We start from the raw sequence: 17,249 nt of genomic DNA, 5'->3' as shown, positions 1-17,249 counted from the left end.
GCCGTGATCAGGTAAGTGGAGTAAATCGTAATCACAATCAGCGTGTGAAGAACGGCCTAACAATTAGTATGAATCACGTTAAACAGCATTTGACCAAATGACAATGTGTATTGGCAATCTAGATCGTTATAACGACCATAAAATTTGCGAAATGCTGACTTTAAACGAAACTGTTGAAATCCCTGTATTACATGTTTGTCAGTAGCCTGTCTCGATTCGAAAAAGTGATGATATGCAGAACAAGCTCTTGTGTATCGAATCAGTTGAGAGATATAAACACCATATTCAGGTTTTAATGGAATATTGCTACATAAATATGGGGAATTGGCGATAGAGAGGATGAAGTCATCCAATTTGTCATAAAGTTGAGTTTTTAGTTTGCTGTTAGCATTTATGTTCAATAAAATATCTAAGTACGAAGCAGATGTAGAAGAAAGTGATGTCTTTTATTTTGAGTTCACTGGGATATATCGAATCGACATATAATTAAAAGGATTATTATTAATAGATAAGACGTCATCGATATATATAAATGTCGAGTCGAAAGGCATAGCAAGAGATTTTTTCTTCTCACGTAGAAGCTTTGGTATGTCCAGAGGCCCATGTTCGCGCAACTTTTTATTTTGTATTCCTTATAGGAGTTATGAGACTGGACATAAGACTCACGGCGGGTATGACCGGTCGACAGGGGATGTTTACTCCTCCTAGGCACCTGACCTTACCTCTGGTATATCCAGGAGTCCATATTCGCGCAACTCTTTATTTTGTACTCCTTATAGGAGTTATGAGATTGGACATAGGGCTCACGGCGGGGATGACTGGTCGACAGGGGATGTTTACTCCTCCTAGGCACCTGACCTTATCTCTGGTATATCCAGGAGTCCATGTTAGCACAGCTCTTTATTTTGTACTCCTTATAGGAGTTATGAGACTGGACATAAGACTCACGGCGGGTATGACCGGTCGACAGGGGATGTTTACTCCTCCTAGGCACCTGACCTTATCTCTGGTATATCCAGGAGTCCATGTTCGCGCAACTCTTTATTTTGTACTCCTTATAGGAGTTATGAGATTGATCACTGTTAGTTATCTTCACTTTTCATAGTTGAACCTCTCAACTTTCATTTTGATACAAAAGACACTATGTCACAAAACACGGACTTCATCTCAGAAATAATGTTAATATTTGCAGACTCTTTGTTTTGTTCATCATTTTTCATTGCAACTGGTTTCATATCTGATAACGTTATGATGTTAATACAAAGTAACAAGAGTACCGCAAACGGTATATAATACATCCGTGAAAATGCTTAAATAAGGTGTTTTTCCCAAGCCATAATTTGTAGATTTTTGCTTCAGTTAATATCATCAATCAAGCTGTGACATACTTTCTTTGCATAATATGAATAAGGGATCTTAAATTAAAACTATGACAGGAGGTAGAAAGACAAACCAAGAATTCTGTGTGTGAAATATTTTCCAAATTCGACCAAGTTCAACAACCTGTTGATATTCAAAATGTCAAAGAAAATTGAAATTTACTAAGAATTAAAATCCTTGCAATATGCACCTTCAGGTTATTCACAAATACCTAGTTTTTAAACTGTGAGAGGAGTTATAAGGACAAACTATGTCCTTCATTTATATGCTAGAGTTCCTCATTGACAATATCTTCGTGGTCTTTGGTGATCAGGTCTTCCAGCAGTATGTTGGAATTCCCATGGGCAAGAATTGTGTTCCTTTGTTAGCTGACCTGTTTCTATATTCATATGAAGCAGAATTTATTCAAAAACTTCTACGTGAGAAAAAATCTCTCGCTGTGGCCTTCAATTCGACATTTCGATATATCGATGACGTTTTGTCCATTAACAATAACAACTTTCATTCATATGTCGATTTGATATATCCCTGTGAGCTCGAAATAAAGGACATTACAGAGTCGTCCACTTCTGCTTCATACTTAAGATATTTTATTGAAAGTAGACATTAATGGCAAACTGACAACTCAACTGTATGACAAACGGAATGATTTCATCTTCTTCATTGTCAACTTCCCATATTTATGTAGCAATATTCCATTATCACTTGCAAATGGTGTTTATATATCTCAACTGATTCGATTTGCAAGAGCTTGTTCTGCGTATAATCAGTTTTTAAATCGAGGTAAGCTACTGACAAACAAGTTGATGGTACAAGGGTTTTAACAGTCTCGATTGAAGTAAGCATTTCGCAAATTCTATGGTCGTTATAACGATCTAGTTCGTCAATACAACCTATCCGTTCTTGACACACTGATTTGGACTGCGGATAACTCCGTTTACCTGATCAGGATATAGGGCTCACGGTGGGTGTGACCGGTCAACAGGGGATGCTTACTCCTCCTAGGCACCTGACCCCACCTCTGGTGTGTCCAGGGGTCCGTGTTTGCCCAACTATCTATTTTGTATTGCTTGTAGGAGTTATGAGATTGATCACTGTTTGTTATCTTCACCTTGCATTTAATATGATTCCTCAACAACCTGTAATTTTCCTAAAAAATCTAAATAAAAATCCTTGCCACATGCACATCTTCCATACCCAAACAAATACTCTGTAAAATAAGAAGGTCCTCCCTTGAAATCAATCGAAGGAAAAATAAAGATAAATCATGTACTCTCTATGCAGTATTTCCTCGACTAAGTTCAACAACAAAGGTTCTTAAAAAATGAAAATCAAAGTCCCTGCCACATGCACATCTTCCAGACCCAAACAAATACTCTGTAATATAAGAAGGTCCTCACTTGAAAACTGTCGAGGGAAAATTAAAAGACAACTCATGTGCTTACCTCGACTAAGTTCAACAACCTGTAATATTCTCAAAATTTGAAGAAAATCAAAATCCTTGCCACATGCACATCTTCCATACCCATTCAAATAACTCTGAGAAATAAGAAGGTCCTCACTTGAAAACTGTGGAAGAAAAAATAGACAAATCATGTATTCTCAATGTAATAATTCCTCTAAACTGACTAAATACAATAACCTGTAATTTTCTCAAAAATTGAAGAAAATCAAAATCCTTATCACATGTACACCTTCAATACCCATATAAACACTCTATAAAATAAGAAGGTTCTCACTTGAAAATTGTGGGAGGAGTTTACTGAACTGTACTCTCTTTGTAATATTTTCTCAAAACGGACTAAGTTCAACAACCTGTAATTTTCTCATAAATTGAAGAAAACATAAATCCTTGCCACATGCACATCTTCAATATCCATACAAACACTCTGCAAAACAAGAAGATGGACCTCACTTGTAAATCATGGGAGGAGTCTGCCGGACAAATTATGTACCCTCCATATAACAATAATTTTCAAATAAAGGGACAAAACTCCTGCAAGAAAGGTGGAAATTGTAACACGATCTAGAGCGATCCACAATGAAGTTACATAGGAAGTTTCAGCTTGATATGTGACAGAGATGAAATTAGAAACAGAAAACCCTGAACGGACAGACGGACAGATGGATGGAAGAACGTACATACATCTGTATCATAATACGTCCCGTCTAAAGACGGGTGTGTATAAAAGAGTATATTCAAAGAGCTATGAATAAAAAGATGAGTCGAGAAGACAGCAAAAATCAAATTGATGAAGAATATTTAAATTGACATTTCATCTAAGAAGAAATTATTGAATGTGGAGACAGGGTAGGTATTGATACTTGATGATTTTAGTTTCTTTGAGAACCTAGGTGGTTTATTACCTCCAAAACACGCTGTCGTTATATCTTTGAAAACTACTAAAGTTGCTAGCATGTCTGGTGGGAAAACCTCCGATAGATTTACGTTCGAAATAAGTAAACTTATCTGTGGGTAGGTATTTAAAATTGTATGGTCCGAATTTCGACAATTTTTTCCACCTGGTAAAACTGCTGTTAAATCATCGCACGTACTTATTCATGAGGCTGCATCACTTTCATACATTATTTCACCTGTTTGAACCAGAATTACTTGATGTCAAATGGGTGTTTACTAGCAACCGTCACTCGGCCATTTCAAGAGACAGTCACGTGTGCAGTTCAAACTTTCAGATCATCGGTAGTCTTATCTGTGTAAAGCTGTGTATTTTTGTTACAAGTTGCTGTAAGTTTAATAGAAATAAGAATACCAAATACCTCTTAGTAATTCATTGTTTTATACTCTTTCAGCCTTAAAATTAGACAGTTGCGTCTGGGTTAATAAACCATGTTGGGATTCCCCTGACGCGCGTGAGGCTATTTATAGACGCCTGACAATGTATAATTTATGCGTCATCCGGAACACCTCGGGTCTTTCCCCGAAAAACACGGTGTTTTTGGTAAAAGGCCCGAGGTGTTTCGGATGATTTATGCGTACCACATTATATTTACTTTCTAAATAATTTTCTCACTGTTTTCTTTTACATGCAAATGTTTTCAAGCATGCAATTAATAGAAAGTTAGTAACTTTAAACACTAATTAATCTGCTTGAAAGTACTTATGTACAAATATAATACATGAACATCGGATCATACAGCTCTAATTACATTAAGATGATAAATGTATGAAAGAGTGAGTGAAGATAATGAATAGTAATAAATCACAAAAATGCTAAAAAGAATTCAAAATCAAGAGTAGGGCAAATACGGACCCCGAAAACATCAGAGGTGAGTTCAGGTAATCCGTAGTCAAAATGAATATGTAAAGAACGGTCTAACAATCAGTATGAAATACAACAGACAGTATTCGACCAAATGACGGGTTGTACTTGCAAAATAGATCATTTTAATGATAATAGAATTTGCGAAATGCTGACTTTGAAAAACCATGTAACATCAACGTATTTTTCAATAGCCTGTCTTGATTCAAAAATTTATTATAATAATGCGTATATACGTAAAAGATGGTTGGAGTATCGAATCAGTTGAGAGACAAAAACACCATATACATGTGATCATGATTTGGTTTTATACTGTTTAACGTCCTTCTTGATAATTTTTCACTCATATGGAAACGTCACAATTGCAGATGAAGGGCTGCATAATTTAGGCCTATGCTCGGTGCTTGCGGCGTTTGAGAAGGGATGGATGAAAAGTGAAGATAACAAATAGTGATCAATCTCGTAACTCATAATAAGCGATACAAAATAGAGTTGGGCAAACACGGACCCCTGGACACACCAGAGGTGGGATCAGGTGTCTAAGAGGAGTAAGCATCTCCTGTCAACCGGTTACACCCGCCGTGAGCCTTATATCTTTATCAGGTAAACGAATCTTTATCTTGCCACACCTGCTTTGACACGAGGCCTTAGTTTTGGTGGTCTCATTCGAAGAACCGTCTCATTCAGTCGCCTCTTACGACAAGCAAGGGGGTACTGAGGACCTATTCTAGCCCGGATCCCCACAGGACCAGGTAATAATGGAATACTGCTGCATAGAAATCGGAAATTGATTATAGAGAAGCTGAAGTAATCCTGTCTGTCAGAAAGTGGAGATGATGTTTAGTCGTGAACATCTATGTTCAATAAAATATATCGATTTCGCTGGAATATATTGAATCAACATATGAATGAAATGAGAATAAAACGTCATCGATCTATCTTGATGTTGAGTTGAAGGCCACGCAAGATAATTTTTCTTCTCATGTTGAAGCGTTAAATTAACTCTGCTGCACTAGAAAACAAAAATAGACAAGCTAATAAATGATCATAATTCGTGCCCATGGGGATTCCAATAGACACTTGAAGACCTCATCACCGAAGACAACGTAGATATCGGCAATGAAGAACCCCAGCATCTTTTCAATATCAACTTCAGGGTATTTGTGCGTAGAGTCCGAGTGGTGATATTGTTTTGATAATTATAACCAGATATGAATATTTCCGTGCTCTTTATTTCTTAAAGAAGCAGCTGTCTATAGTGTCAACAGCCTAGTCTTTAATTCACAGTGAGGAATGGTCGTGCAATGTGTTGAAAAGTCTCACATTTTGATGCTGTTAATTTGGGAAAGTGTCACATAATCCAGTAAGCGTTCTTTGGAATTCATTTTATAATCCAAAGTCGATTTACACCTTTGTGACACAATACGTTTGAAGATTCTAATTCACAGACATTGAATGTGTTACCGAGGAGCAAAAATGTGGGATTGAAAGAATTATACATTGGATCAAAGAATGCACCACTGTAAGAGATATCGTTAATCTTCGGAATCCATTATAAGTGTGGTAACTCATTCATTCGTCCCATTGACTGGGATATTAAATGTATCTTAAATGTGGATATGTTAACGCAGGTCATATCCCATTTATTCATGTAAATTGTACAATCTTTGAAAACTAATTTAAGCGTTTACATGAAACACAAGGTGACAAATATATGTGCTTCGGCATGACTTCAACATATGTCTGTTTCAAAAAGATCACGATGTACCTTAATAGAAAATGAAAAGTGCAACACGACCCAAGGGTTTAAACATTGATCCAGTTGACGATATATACATACAAGAGGCCCAAGGGCCTAGAATCGCTCTTCTGATAAATTGTACAACCCCACCATTTCTATTCTTAGCCTCTTAGTATTCTAAATCTTTAGTTAAATCCTAAGAATTCAAAAAAAGTAGGTCAATGTGACCTACTTTTTGGTTTACACATTTTGAGAACCCAAGAAATATCAACTGACAAAGTTTGATGATTTTAAGACAATTAGTATCTGAATATTGAAATATAGCTGTCAAATTCCAATCGTAGGTCATGGTGACCTACATTTTGGTCAGCGAACTCCGAACATGCAAGACCCATCAACTGACAAAGTTTGATGACTGTAGGTCAAATAGTATCTGAAATATATAAATATAGCCGTCAAATTCCAAAAGTAGGTCAAGGTGACCTACTTTTTTCGTCAACACCCTTTAATCATGCAAGACCCAACAACTGACAAAGTTTGATGACTGTAGGTCAAATAGTATCTGAATTATATAAATATAGCCGTCCAATTCCAAAAGTAGGTCAAGGTGACCTACTTTTTGTCAACACCCTTTGAACATGCAAGACGCATCAACTGACAAAGTTTGATGACTGTAGGTCAAATAGTATCTGAAATATATAAATATAGGTGTCCAATTCCAAAAGTAGGTCAAGTTGACCTACTTTTTGGTCGAAACCCTTCGAACATGCAAGACCCATCAACTGACAAAGTTTGATGACTGTAGGTCAAATAGTATTTGAAATATATAAATATAGCCGTCAGATTCCAAAAGTAGGTCAAGGTGACCTACTTTTTGGTCGACACACTCCGTTGACTCAAGATGCATCAACTGTCAAAGTTTGATGATTGTAGGTCAATTAGTGACTGAAATATATAAATATAACTGTCAAATGCCAAAAGTAGGTCACAGTGACCTACTTTTTGGTCAACACACTCCGAAGACTCAAGATGCATCAACTGACAAAGTTTGATGATTGTAGGTCAAATAGTGTCTGAAATATAGTAATTTAGCTGTCAAATACCAAAAGTAGGTCACGGTGACCTACTTTTTGGTCGACACAAACCGAAGACTGAAGACGCATCAACTGACAAAGTTTGATGATCCTAGGTTTTACAGTGCCCAAAATATGCATCTAAAATTGAAAATGTGAAATTTGAATATCTGCAAAATTCAAAAAGTAGGTCACTGTGACCTACTTTTTTTATACATATGTTTTAAGGCCTCAAGATGCATCAACTTACAAGATTTGATGATTCTAAACCTTTCGGTATTTGAAATCACAACTTAAAATATATCTATAAATGATAAGCCATAAAATTCAGAAAGTAGGTCACGGTGACCTATTTTTCAGTTGACGCATTTTAAGGTCCCATGATCCACCAACTGACAAGTTTTGATGATCATAGGCTTCAAAGTGTCCAAGATATGCATCAAAATTAATTTTAAAATAAATACCTGCAAAATTCAAAAAGTAGGTCACCGTGACCTACTTTTAAGACAACTTGACACAAGGTCCTAAGATGCATCAACTGTCAAAATTTTATGATCCTAGTCCTTATAATGACTAAAATATCTAAGATTTAAGGAATTTAAATTTATTTTTTAATTTAGGTCAACTTTGAAGTGACCTTGAGACCACGCCCTTTGCCCCAGGGTAATGCCTTGAACACTTTTTAATCTACAACATATCCTCATCCTTATGTGTAAGTTTGGTGATAATCTGCCTAGTGGTTCTTGAGAAGAAGATTTTTTAGCAACCACTACTTTTGTTTGTATTTTCCTGATTATCTCCCCTTGTTAAAGAATCACATTCCTCTATTTAGTATGTATGAAAGCCCTTGGGCCAATGATACCCTGTAACAAATTTGAAAAAATTGGCCAAGGGGTTCTTGAGTTATAGCCCTTTTTCTAAAAAATTTACGCACACCGCACACCGCACAAATGGCCATAGCATTAGCTCTTTGAGCCTTTGGCTCAGAAGAGCTAAAAACACCTAAAGTTTATCGAAAGTGCTTCTGAAATCCAACTGCTTTCAGAAGGAATTATTTAACATCTCAACATGAAACCATCATAGCTTTCTACACTTATTGAATGTAATTAGTGATTGATGTTCTAAAATTTCTTTGGAAATCTTCTTAGCCGACAATTATAGCAGCAATTTTCATGTACATTAGTTTATTACCATTCATCCAGTGTATATAAAGACTTCGAAATTTTGCAGCTCAATGTTAATACCTTTGTAGTTTTATTTTGGTGTATTACAGTGGACGATCAGACAAATATGCTAAATTGAATCTTTCTTCTGTTGAACAAAATTGTCAATGAATGAAATCAACGTTCCTTCTTAATATCGATAAATTTTCATTGTTTCACATATGAATTCCATGGCATATAATAATCTTATATATATCATATATACTCCATATTTTGTCGATATTAAAATGTTTTTCATGACACATTAACAATTGTAAACTTATACGGTACCAATTTTTATGCACCAGATGCGCATTTCGACAAATAATGTCTCTTCAGTGATGCTCAACCGAAATGTTTGAAATCCGAAATAACAATGAAGGTTTAGAGCTATTATAAGGAAAAACAGTGTGCCAAAAAAGTGGAGTCCAATTCGTCTAAGGATAAGATATATACATATGATATCTTCACTCGATGTACAGTTATGGCGTCATCAGTTTGCTTTCATGTTGATCAGACGCAAATTACAGGAGAATTTTCACTCTTATGGAGACGTCACCAATACCGATGAAGGGCTGCAAATTTAGGCCTATGCTCGGCGCTTATGGCCTTTGAGCAGTGAGGGTTCTTTAGCGTGTCACACCTACTGTGACACGGGGCATTCGTTTTTAAGGTAATCTCCGAGAACCCGTGGCATTTACACCTGATGCCGAGCGGTTGGCCATGGAACTGTCACACTACCTGTTTTAACGACCTACGACTGGGATTCGAACCCCGGCCTTCTGCATGCGGGGCGAACGCTCTAACCTATAGACCCCAGTGGTGGTTGGCAGCAGTAGGAGATTCATATTTCTTTCGATCTTAATAGCTGTGCGTTTTATTTTATGTAGATAAACTTTACAAGAAAGTTGGTTTAGTTTGGTTTTATACTGTGTAAAGTCCCTCTTGAGAATTTTTCACTTATACGGAGACGTCACCATTGCCGGTGAGGGGCTGCAAATTTAGGCCTAAGCTCATCGCTAATGGCCTTTGAGCAAGGAGTGATCTTTAACGTGCCACACCTTCTGTGACACGGGGCCTCGGGTTTTGCGGTCTCATACGAAGGACCGCCCCATTTAGTCGCCTCTTACGACAAGCAAGGGGAACTGAGGACCTATTCTAACCCAGATCCTCACAGAACCACAAGAAAGTAAAATATGAACTGAATATATATACTTAGTGATATATTTATTTCAATTATGAGGTCGTATTGTATTTCACAGATTTTATCTCAGCCATTTTTTCATGACCTGCGTTAACGTACCCGCGAAATGAAGCTTGATAATGAGGAATTTCGTCTTTTGAAAGGGAATTAGGAGTATATGTTGGAATACCAAATGTGAAAAATTAAGCATATTTCGTTTAAATAAGAAGTGTTCAAACATATAAATATACATGTATGTCCCGAAACATAAAGTCTTTATATCTGTATGACGCAAGGTATAATTCAATTTGGCATGGTTGCAAATGGACCTCCTTATTATGACGATAACAGAAAAGGAATCAGAATTCAACACGTTATACCACTGTAATCAGAATACATGTAGATTAATTGTCCACTCTCTCAGAGAGTTTCCATGTGGACAAACATGTAATAAACACGTTACAAGCAAAGACCGAAGTTTCCAGCCCTTATCACGTGATTAAAAGTTGCCTCATCATACAATTAACATAAATGAAAGCATATTTTTATTTGTGCATTTTGTGATATTAATATTTTCTTAGAGTATGTAAAATTGAGAACGGTAGTTTTATTTGTCTGTGTTCAGGGTTTTCGCAATCTGATTAAAACCAGATCTTCAATCCGCTCCTAGAGGAGCGGATTGAAGATCTGATTTTAATCAGACTGGGATTTTTATAGAATTTTTTTTATATTAGTAAATAAAATAGTCATAATCATTGATAAAAGGTGAAGATAACGAACAGTGATCAATCTCATAACTTCAAAATGTGAAATACACATTACATCACCTTATTTATGAAATAACATAGTCATAATCATGATGTCAGTATACATTAATAATCTTGCAAAATACGCCTTTAATAGAAATATGAAAAGTGACGATAACGAACAGTGATGAATCTCATAACTCCCTCAAGGAATATTAGATAAAGATTTGGGCAAACATGAACCCCTGGACATAACAGATGTGGGATCAGGTGCCTAGGAAGAGTAAGCATCCCCTTTTGACTGGTCACACCCGCTATTAGACCTATGCCTTGATCAGGTAAACGGAGTTATCCGTAGTCAAAATCAGTGTGATAAGAACGGCCTAACAATCGGTATGAAACACGTCAAACAACATTTGACCCAATGATAGGTTACATATATGTATATGATCAAACAAGATAATTATAGCGACCTTGCGAAATCTTGACTTTAATCGAGAATGTTGAAACCCCTGTAACATCAACTTGTTTGTCAGAAGCCTGCTTCGATTTAAAAACAGAACAAGCTCTTGCATATCGAATCAGTTGAGAGATATCAACACCATATGCGGGTGATAATGGAATATTGCTACATAAATAAATGTTTGAGAGAAAATCTAGCTTGCCTAATGAAGTTGTAATAATTATTTGTTTATTTTACGTCCCGTCGAGAATTTTCATTCATATTGAGACGTCACCAGTTGTAGGTGAAGTACCACAAATTTAGACCTATGCTTAGCACTCAGGGTTGTAACAGTGAGGGCTCCCTAACTCTAACCCTGACGTGCCAACGCTGCAACACGGATCCTCCGTTTTAAAGTCTATATAAGACGCGTAATTCTCATTTTCAAATGCCGAGCGTTTGGTGAAGGAGCAATCACTACCTATGTTTACGTCTTAGGTCTTATGCAGTTTATATAGATTTGTAAGGATGAATATATATTTATGCAGATTTAATACTGGATTAAATATCCAAATCATACTTCGAATTAGCGTTGACATTGTGTGTCAGAGGAAACACTAATCTTTTTTCATTAAAATGCACAAAATCAAGGATCATCTGTTCTCAATTCCTTTTTTTTTCAATGATGGAATTCAAAGATACTCATAATTTTAGATCCATTGGAATCTGGTCAGGAAAAGGGAATGAGAGATTCTTTGATGTTGCAAACTAGTCTGCATCTAGTAAAATGAATTAAGTACCTTTTGTAAAATATTTGCCTTGGTCCATTGTTATGAATACAGCTATGTCGGCCTCATTCAACATTTTTGTTTTCCGTTTCACTGTATCCCAGTGGGGTAACCTAGTACAAAACTATGACGAAATACGTTTCACCAATTGATATTGAGCATAATGCTAGTACATTTCACAATTTTGGAAGTTCCGTCGCGCTTTTCAGCTTATCGGTATGCACTTTGTATAATAACGAAGTGTTAAGATAAAATAAGGGGATTTACATGACGAAGAACACTTTCTGTAAGTTAATTTCAACAATACTGATTCATCAGGATGCCTTTATCCTCAATCTAAAGTCCATTTCAATTTTTAGATTTTCTCTTTCTCTTTCTTTTCTCCGTCCTCAGAAGGCATGTTCAAGGTAAGTCTGCAATACCAAATTTTACTGTAATATACTAAATACGTTATCATCTCATTAAATACTATACATCTTATCATCACATTATATACAAAATACATTATCATCTCATAACATAATAAACACGTTATCATCTCATTATGTACTAAACATATTATCATCTCATTACATACTAAATACGTTATCATCTCATTACATAATAAACATGTTATCATCTCAATATATACTAAATACGTTATCATTTCATTATATACTAAATACGTTATCATCTCATTACATAATAAACATGTTATCATCATATTATATACTAAATACGTTATCATCTCATTATATACTACATACGTTATCATCTCATTATATACTACATACGTTATCATCTCATTACATAATAAACATGTTATCATCTCATTATATACTAAATACGTTATCATCTCATTATATACTAAATACGTTATCATCTCATTACATAATAAACATGTTATCATTTCATTACATAATAAACATATTATCATCACATTATATACCAAATACGTTATCATCTCATTATATACTAAATACGTTATCATCTCATTACATAATAAAGATGTTATCATCATATTATATACTAAACATGTTATCATGTAAGGTGAAGATAACGAACGGTGATCAATCTCATAACTCCTACAAGCAATACAAAACAGATAGTTGGGCAAACACGGACCCCTGGACACATCAGAGGTGGGATCAGGTGCCTAGGAGGAGTAAGCATCCCCTGTTGACCGGTCACACCCGCCGTGAGCCATATATCCTGATCAGGTAAACGGAGTTATCCGCAGTCAAATCAGTGTACCAAGAACGGCCTAACAATCGGTATGAAACACGTCAGACAGCATTTGACCCTATGCGAGGTTGTATTGACGAACTAGATCGTTATAACGACCATAGAATTTGCGAAATGCTGACTTCAATCGAGACTGTTGAAATCCCTGTACCATCAACTTGTTTGTCAGTAGCTTACCTCGATTTAAAAACTGACTATACCCAGAACAAGCTCTTGCATATCGAATCAGTTGAGATATATAAACACCATATGCAGGTGATAATGGAATATTGCTACATAAATGTGGGAAGTTGACGATGGAGAAGCTGAAATCATCCCGTTTGTCATACAGTTGAGTTGTCAGTTTGCCGTTAATGTCTACTTTCAATAAAATATCTAAGTATGAAGCAGAAGTGGACAACTCTGTGGTGTCCTTTATTTCGAGCTCACAGGGATATCTCATAATATACTAAGCACGATATCATCTCATTTTACGATAATATACTAAACACATTATCATCTCATTTTCTATTTTGCCTCAGCATGGGAATGTTTTATAATCTGCAAACAACTTTTCGTTGTTGTCTACAGATAACATGGGAAAATCTATTATTTCTTTCAGGCTTGACGTGTTTGAGATGCTCAGATATCACAGAACCCAGATTGTGTAATAAGATCGAACACTGTAATGAAGGAGAGGTAAAATTAAACAGTTAAAAGTAATCCTAACATTGGTTTGTGATGTTTAGGAGGTTCACTGATTTGACATTTATTCGGACAGGTGTGCGCAGTACAGCAGTATCGAGCAGGTAATGGAGATGTTGGCTATTGGACAGGATGTTATCCACTAAAGGTTGGTCTCCAAACCGATTAAAAGACTATTTAAATCCTAATGACATTGAACAAAGTCTTCTGGTTTGAAATATTATCCGCTTGACGTTCAATCTAGCGTTAACAGCTACAGTGACAAGGGATTTGGTTTTTATGCCACAAAATCGCCTGTTATTTCACCTTTTAAAAATTCTGAGCATTTGGTGAAGAAAGTTTCACATACTCTTTGGTTTTCTTTGCTTCTTAAAAATTCTCACAGTGTGATCCTAGCAAGATTCGAACTTCTGAAAACGGTGCAAACCATCCACCGTCTGCCGTAGTCATCACAGCATTTGATGTAATGTAAGATCTTTAGTATACATTTGATGTATTGTAACATCTTTAGTATTCATATTTTGAATGCATGGATACATTGTTTTATCAACAAAGGTACCAAGCATCAAACAGGAAGAGGAAAATATCCCACAAAGATTCTGTTATTATTTCGACATCCGAACATTACTAGAAGTTTCTAAAGTTAGTCTCTGTCATTCCAGATATGTAATATTTTCCCCATTATGCTTAAGGTGAGAATTTGAATGATAGTGATATTTTTACAGGAATGTGCTGCTGTAGACAATAGAACCGTTATAACCACCAAACGGAGTCAGTATATTGACGGCGTTGTACAGTGTAGGGACTGCTGTACCACAGATATATGTAACGCCTACGGATGCGGAACTCCTAGTTAGTACAGGATAAAGTATAAACGAACAAGATGTATAATAGAATTTATCGAGCATGTCTGTTCTTTGTCGTGTAGTATCTGAATGAAACCATTGTTTTTTTTTAAATATTGGTGAATAGAGTACCCCGATACTCGAGGCCCTATCTGCTTTGACTGTGAGGATGTTGCGGATCCAACGGACTGTCATACCATCACTCCGTGTGACCTCAATCAGGTATGTCTTGATACAACTTATTAGTCCCCTATCGACGGAGTCGAAGGGGACATCAGGTTTGCAATACAATACTCTCAGAATGCTTGCTTTAATTGGATCTACAGCCCAGTAGCTAAGTACTTCGTTACTAGCTTGAAAATACGGATGTATATTTAATTGCTGTTATAAAATTTAGAAATTCATTTCAAAATTAAGGATTATCTCCCTCATGCCTTGGACGAATTTGGCTCCACTTTTTTGGCACGCTGTTTTTGGCTATATTTAGCTCTAAAACTTCATTGTTATTTCGGATTTCAAACATTTCGGTTGAGCATCACTGAAGAGACATTATTTGTCGAAATGCGCATCTGGTGCATCAAAATTGGTACCGTATAAGTTTTACAATATGAGACATGTATGCATTATCTAAAAATCATTTACTTATTCTTAAAACCATGTTGATAAATAGTAAGCACTGTTAAATCTATTCTTATTCTGGAAGTTTATTGTTATGATAGATTGTCATGTAGAATGTTATTTACGACTCTCTTAAATGCGAATTTACTAATTCTACAGTAAAGCAGGTGATGTAATTATAATTTATAAATGTTATTACCCATTGAAGCTTCCATATCATTTATTGATACAAATAGCAGTCTTGCTATCTGTTTATTTTCATTCATTTCCCTTCTCCATGAATGTATGTCAAATAGATCTGCATTAAGTCTGCAAACCCTTAGACACACAAAACATATCTGTGGTGTTCATTGAAGAGTAGGTTTAGTATGGGTCGCCAGAGAATCCGGAACTGTTGTATACCGTGTTTTCATTTCTCATCGAAATATAACAAAAATCTAACCAATTTTATTTGAAATACACTATAATTAATCAATTATTCAGAATTGGGGTGTACGTAACGGTACTGTTATGTGATTAATCAATCAACCAGCCTTCCTTTAATTGTTTTCCTTTCTTTAGAGAAATGCATGATACACGAGAGGACTGCCTTTGGGCAAAAGTATTTCACTTCCAAGTGTGAATCTGTTATGGTGTGTTTTATTTATTGAATATTGCGAATTCAATGCCCATATTCATTCACATGTCCTAATAATCAGTAAGAACAATTATTATAGGCATGTTTTGTACATTTTACTGGACCGGTCGTCGGCAGGAAGCGAGATCTAAACGGGGTGTGTCTTCACTGCTGTGACGGGGATCTCTGTAATACTAACTGTTCTTCAGCATCTAGCGCCACAATCAACAAACCCAATGTCCCAGGTATGCAAGTGCAAATTCATAATCCATGCTGACAAACGATGACCTTAAAATGATTTTCACCTCAGCCAAATCCTATTCCATGTTAGGGGAGCTTCCACTAAGCTTTAGAATCTGGGTGAGTGTTACTGGTACCTTCAAAATCGGAGTAAATGTCATAGGATTGTGAGTTAAAGATTCAGAATTAAAGTGTACGTAACGGTACTGTTACGTGAAGAGAATCAGGGTGTATATAACGGTACTGTTATGTGAAGAGAATCAGGGTGTATATAACGGTACACTGTTATGTGAAGAGAATCAGAGTGTACGTAACGGTACTGTTATGTGAAGAGAATCAGAGTGTACGTAACGATACACTGTTATGTGAAGAGAATTAGGGTGTACGTAACGGCACTTACGTGATGAGAATCAGGGTGTACGTAACGACACTGTTACGTGAAGAGAATCAGGGTGTACGTAACGATACTGTTATGTGAAGTTTTAAAATCTGTATAAAAGTGACAGGGCGGTTATACGAAGGTTTAGAATCAAGGTGAACGTAATGTTCTGTTGTGTCTTAGTGAACATAACAGGACGGCTAGGTAATGCTTCACAATTTAATTGACTGTAAAGAAATATCCAATAAGGTTCCCAATCTGAGATGACGTTACGGGACTTAGAATCTGAATATTTACATTTGCCAGTGTACTTCATATATGACAATACTATTGAAATTGATACTCAGAATCTTGTAACATTAAATGGGTCACGTGATCAGTCCTTTCTTGTGTATGAATACAATCACCGTTTCAAAAGTCAGGTACTTTCACCTGGCGTTTTGTTTATGCGATGCAGTAGGGGAGTTAGAGCCCCCCTTTTGCCACAAATCTAAAGAATAGAAATAGTGTAAGTAAAAGTCCGGATTGGCACCCAAAATGGCTGAGTATTTTGGTTAATTACTCTCCTTTCACATGCTCTCCCCCTCCTTTTGGAAATCCTGGATTTGCCACTGCAATGACACCATAACAGAAACATAATTTAAAAAGCAGCATCAGAATATTTATACAGAGTTTATTTTGTAACCAGACAAGAATTGCATCAATAAATAAAACAGAAACATTAAACAAACCGTTTAGTTGTTTCATTTTCAATACTGTCTGCAACTACTAGAACTAGACCTAAAACTGCAATTTTTGCAACCTGGA

At 36.0% G+C, this 17,249-nt stretch overlaps 1 long non-coding RNA gene across 2 annotated transcripts; it reads left to right on the top strand.

Annotated features, from left to right (window-relative positions):
* Positions 1–12,203: 12,203 nt before the first annotated feature.
* LOC125648971 (uncharacterized) lies at positions 12,204–16,068 on the top strand. Of its 2 annotated transcripts, XR_007360515.2 has the most exons (6): positions 12,204–12,243; positions 13,662–14,386; positions 14,470–14,596; positions 14,717–14,867; positions 15,771–15,839; positions 15,924–16,068. It is a non-coding gene; the product is annotated as an uncharacterized LOC125648971 (long non-coding RNA). The 2 variants fall into 2 exon arrangements; XR_008803029.1 differs by lacking the exon at positions 12,204–12,243 and having other exon boundaries at positions 13,540–14,386.
* The last annotated feature ends 1,181 nt before the right edge of the window (positions 16,069–17,249 follow it).

Source organism: Ostrea edulis, chromosome 5 (genome assembly GCF_947568905.1).
Source record: "Ostrea edulis chromosome 5, xbOstEdul1.1, whole genome shotgun sequence".
Lineage (NCBI taxonomy): Eukaryota > Metazoa > Mollusca > Bivalvia > Ostreida > Ostreidae > Ostrea > Ostrea edulis.
This window is presented reverse-complemented; position numbering and strand designations above follow the sequence as displayed.